This window comes from Vombatus ursinus, unplaced genomic scaffold (assembly GCF_900497805.2).
Source record: "Vombatus ursinus unplaced genomic scaffold, bare-nosed wombat genome assembly UNPS02014841.1, whole genome shotgun sequence".
NCBI lineage: Eukaryota > Metazoa > Chordata > Mammalia > Diprotodontia > Vombatidae > Vombatus > Vombatus ursinus.
The window spans coordinates 5,655,508-5,661,507 of NW_020954619.1; positions in this window are offsets into that span (position 1 = coordinate 5,655,508).

Here is a 6,000-nt window from a genome sequence, read left to right on the forward strand (position 1 = left end):
ATGATGGCAACACCATATGACACTGGCAGTTCTGCAGCATTACAGGTATGAGTTACCCATGATCCCCCTCCACATATGTTTGCTGTAGATATGTACATCTACATGACTGCCCTACTCCTACATATTTCCCACATACAGCTGCTTTATTCATGACCTCTATCCATGTTCATTCTTCCCACTGAGGGCTTGTACTTCTAATAAAATAAATAGAAGGTTTGAGGGGACTGTTTTGTTGTCATTTTATTTATATGCTATTTTATTAAATTACTTTACTTAGAACTAGCTTCTGGATGACTAATAAAAATAAAGATGTTAGTGGGAGCTCATATACTATCGTTTGGAGAAGATTCTAACCCACAAAGTACCCAGAACCTGGGGTAACTGACTGAGGATTCATAGGTGGGAGAGACCCTTGGTATAATGCACATGCCTGGTCAATCTGACTTTTGTGAAGATTAGAGTGTGCTAGAGCCATTTCATACCTGCTCATGAAAGTTAATTATTAAATTTTCAGTGTGAACATTTACATGTCCAAAATCCATAAATGGTACAAGTCAGGGCTTGATTTATTGTTTTGTTAATTGTATAGATTTAACAAAGTAATGGAGAAAATGTTTATGCAGATCAAACTTAATAGTATATTATAGTATATAGTATATATATATATATATATATATTATATAGTATATTATATTTGGGGAGAGGGAGTGGAGAGCCAGTTTTTAAACATTTGGGGTATGCCAGCATACCCCTGGCAAAAAACTTCCTCTACATCCCAAAACTGTTGGCAAGGGCTAAGACAGATAGGGTATTTACATGTATTTCTATGATAACTTTTAGGTTAAATGGAGCTGATCAAAGTCTTCCAAACAATCATAAGATGGGATACATGAAGGATAGAACAAGCTAATAGCTTATGAGGGAGCTATTCTTTAGAATTCCAGCAGCATTGATGGATTTTTGGGTGTGTAGTCCTTGTGAAAGCCAATCCTAAGAAAAGGATCATGCCAGGTGATTCCTCCCAGTTCTCCTGCCCTTTCTCAATTTGAGAAATTACTAGTTGTGCACCATAGATTGTCTCACAGCTATGTTTCCTGCTCATGAGAGAAGAACAGCTAAAGCTGGAAATCTCCCTTGAGTTTATTCCTTCCTAGTACAATTTTGTAGTCTTGAGAACTTCTTAAGTGTTTCAAGTCACCAATTCACCTCTATAAGACATGGGAGCTAAATGATGCCAATATAAACTAGAACAGGGCAATATTCATATCTCGGAGGAAGAAACCATTAAAAAGAAACTCTAAGTAACCCATTTCTTGTTTCACCAAACAAGGAATAGGTTACTCTGTGAAGCAGAAGAGTCTTCACCCTGAAAGATATTGTATAATGGAAAAGACCATCTGTCTGGCATAATTTTAGTGGGAGAGTAGCAGACCACAAAATCCAGCTCTGTGAATCCATGACTCTACCTAGGGTCACATGGTTTGCTTTAGAAGAATCTCCATTCCCCAGGAACAGTGTCATGTGTTTTGGTGCTCTCATTGACATATGAAGTAAAATTGAAGTAAACAGAACAGTTCAGAGGATATGGGTTCAGACCCCTTCATGGAAGGGGACTGGGAACTGTAGCATTTGTGATGAAGCCGGCCAGACAAATTACTGGAGAATGAGGCAAAAGGAAGGATCTCACTTTGGTACCTAACAAGATAAACCAGGGACTGGGAACCTGCGGCCTCAAGGCCACATGTGGCCTTCTAGGTCCTTGGGTGCAGCCTTTTGACTGAGTCCAAGTTTTACAGAACAAATCTTTTTATTAAGGAGATTTGTTCTGTGAAGTTTGGATTCAGTCAAAGGGCTGCACTTGGGGACCTAAGGGGCCACATGTGGCCTCGAGGCTGCAGGTTCCCCTTCCCTGCAACCAACTAACTAGATCAATGAAAGGTAGCCCTCAGACAAGCAAGGGAACACAGGTCAAGAACCTGAGAGAAGTAAAGCTGTAGACAAGTAGGGATTTCAATGGGCTGCCTTGCTACTTCTAGCCATCAATGCTCCCAGCCACCCCAAGTCACTAAGAAATGTGGGCAGAGCTGGTAGGGAGATGCAGGTTAGAAATGCTGGAAGTCTATCCAGGACACAGTCAGAAACTTCTTTTAAGCTCTTTTTCACATTGATTTTCCATATGTACCCATTTCTTCTCCTTCCTCCTGTGATAATGCCTCAATCCTTACTTTCCCAATTCCTCAAAAATTGTCATTAGAAATTAGAAAGTTAGGTGAAAAGCAAAAAAGATGAATTAGATAAGAAAAGAAAAATACACCTAACCACTATAGGTCTGATTCATTCAGGGCAGGTAACCCCAAATCAGGGACTAATAGATCTCACTTCTCAGGAAGTCTCTTATCCAAGCAACTTCATTTAGTTGGAACAAAGCCAAGAATTGGGAGGGAAGTAAAAAAATCCTCTAAACAGTCAAAACAGATGTCACAGGAGCCTGATGCTAAAGCTCATGAGCTTTGTTCCCAGGCAAGACTCTTGGGCCTTCAGTCAGGGCTTAAATATTCTCATTATACCCACACTTACTTAATCTACCCTTTTCTCCAAGTCCCTACTTCAACACGTATCTCTCTTTAAACCCCTACCTTACTTTGGACTCCTTTCTTTTTTCTCTTACAAACATGCTTATGCTTCTCTTATCCTTAAAAGCAATAGCGACCCACAAAAATACCTTCTCTGGATCCCACCACCGCCTCAATGTCATCTCTGACCTTCTCAGAAGAGCAGTTTACCCTCAATGCTTCCACTTTCTTACCAACTCTCTCACTTCTTACCCTCCTACTTTTTTGACTTCTTAGCCCACCTCTAAACTAAATGACTTCTTCAAGGCCAAATGACTTTCTAGTCACCAAACCCAGTGCTCTTTGGTTAGTTCTTTACCATCTTGACCTCTCCACAGCATTTAACCATGCTAACAACCTTACTTCCCTAAATTCTCTCCTCCCAGCTCTTACAATGAACTCCTTAGAGCTGGAAGAGAAGGGAATTTAGACCACTCCTCCCCATTTTACAAATGAGGAAACTGAAGCTCAGGGAGGTTCAGTCACTTTCCAAAGGTCACATAGTCAGAAAGCGTCTGAGCTGGAAGCCTAAACCAGGTCCTCTTATTCCATACAATCTCCAAGGCAAATACTCTAAAATTCTATAATCATGCATTCACAATGAGGACCCTGAGTAATTAATACAAAGGGGGAGGAGGGGCTGGAGGTAGACCAGAATAGAGAAAAGAATAATCCAGTTTAGAAATATTTTTGCCTACACCTGTTAGAATTTAGGGCAAAAAATAAAGATTAATGTGACTTTTAGCTTCAGTTATTTGGACAACTCCTTTATGTAGAACAGTTCATTCCCTGGAGATGCCAGATTGATGGGGTATGACCGTACTGCTTGTAACAAAATACCACAAATACTATATTGCTTATAACAAATACCACTTGTAACATGTCAGATGTGGTTATACCCCTGAGTCAAGGTTGCCATGGGAGACTGCCTGAGCAGCTCCATCCCACACACACATCTAACCACAAAAGAGAAAAACACCACTGGCCGGCGTCCATCAGATGCGGTGACCAGATAGGCCACTAGCTGCTCTTGCTTATTTAAAGGCTATCACTTGCTCCCTGACCACAAAGTTCCTCAGAGTCTTGTGGAAAATCCCACAGTATCTGGACTTCATGTAAAACCCAGTATTACTGCATGCAATTACACCTCTCAGTATGCCTGCTCACTGTGCTCAGATAGAGAGAAGTGCAGAGTTTAAAGCAGGGAAACCATGAAAACATCTGCTTTCCCAGTAGTCTCTCTGGTCTCTTGGAGCCTCTGCTTTTCTCCTCTCCCTTTCCCAATCCACTTTTTTTTTCTTGGTCACAGGGAGACACCTCCACTTTCTAGGCTGTACTCCAACATTTTAGTTAAGTATAAGCTCCTTGAGAGCAGAGATTGCTACTTTATTTGTCTTTGTATTCATAGCATTAAAAAAAATGTTCCTTGAATTGAACTGAATTTTGCCTCAATGCCCTGCCCTCCCTGCCACACTGTCCATACCCTAGACAACAGAATGCTACCTAGACTCTCTTCTGAATATAAACCCTAGCATGAAGTTTCCACCAAGCCCATTCTATCAGCTGATTTCTCCCAGTTCTCCATGAACCCTCAACATGCTGTTGTCTGGGCATTATGTGAAACTTGAGAGAAGTGGCAGTGAGAGACCTGAGCCAAGATGGGAACTCACAGCCCTTGAGTTTCTGATAGACAGCTTAGCCATCACTATATCTCATGCCAAAGAGAATCTTTTCAAGGACTGCAATGACAACCACCTTAAGCTTCTGTATATAAGTCCCACAAGGACTCTAACCATACCCTGGCTTTTAAGCAAATTACAGAATTCTAGGACTGGCAATGTCTTTGAATATTATGGGTGACATACCCAAAGCTGGTCAGGTGAATTCTCAAGATGGTAAACCAGTAGGCACAATTTCTAGGGAGTATTGTTCACACATGGTCTACCTACCAAACTACACAAATATATTAGGTCACCTAGACCATATGTAATTGCCTTTTTGTGCTACCTGGGTCTGACTTTGAAGAGTCGTCCAATAATTCAGCGCTTCTTAAACTGTGGGTCACAACCCCTTATGGGTCGCAAAAAATTTGACAACAGTAAACACAAAGATCTGAACACAAGAATCAGAAATTAATTAAAAATCAAAGACATAATGAATTGGAGGTGTTACCTGGCAGTGCTTGCCCATTTTGCAATGTGCAACTTTACTGCAGCTTTGGTTCTGAGCATAAAGCATGCACACTCTGCATTGTGCATGCCCTCGGGCCATGCAATGCCAACTAACACTGATGAAAGGCAAAAAGGGGTCCCACAAGTGGAAAAAGTTTAAGGAGCCCTGTTCTAATCTGTCCCAATTCCTTTGGGCACAACCCATCCTAAAAACAACCTCTATAGACAAGATGCCAATTCAACTCTGTATTAACATACATCTTGGTTCTATTGATCAAGAGACTTTGGGAGGAAAGAGTAGCGTAAGGCAGGAGGCCAATGTTTCACAGTGTTTGGGTTTATGTCATCCTTGGGGGAGGCAGGGAAATGAGCTCCTCCCCAGATCTCCAGGAGAATGACTGGATTTAAAGAGTTTGCTTAACTGAGTCTAGGACCATAAAGTATGTGATGACAGTAGTAAGATTTGATCAACAAAACCAGTTTGAAAATATCACGTAAGGGTGTCTGGGTGGGAACGAGCAAGCAACGTAGGGCTGCCAGAGTCGCCCAAGGACTTTTCATTTCCCTCCATTCATCATCACCATTGTGCATGATTACAGCATTTGCTGTAGTTCATCTCACATCCTTACATTAATCCATCCAATTTGGGGTAATTTTCCCATATTGTGTTTGCTAAATTCCCCATTTAGAGCAACATGGAGGCAGGTTCCCATTGCTTCCTGAATGGCCCTGAAGCCAGCTGAATAGTCAAGACGCTGGAAGTCTTCACTTTTGGTGTCTGTATTTTGTGACACATTATTAGCTTTAAAATACAGACACACCAGAAGTGCAAGGAACCAGCTGCTTCCATATAAAATACAAAGTGTGTTGGGGATGGGAAAAGTCAGAGGAGAGGGAGGAGGTTCTGGGAAATAGAGCAGTATTAGGCAAAACCTTTATTTTGGCTATTAACTTAGAGAAGAGGATCCTCAAGAATAGGTAAGAGTTTTGCACCGCATCTTTTCCCTTTTCTTGTTACATATTCCTCAGGTACTTTAAGGATCTGGGATTTCACTGACACAGATACTCCCTCCACTAATGCCAATCGCAACCCTTCTGCATGGCCTTCAGGAGTCGATGTGGCTAACCAAGAATGGCCCTAAAGGGAGACAACACAATGTACCTTCCTTCCTTTTTTTTGCAGAGATGGGGGCTATGGGTATGAAACATTGCATATA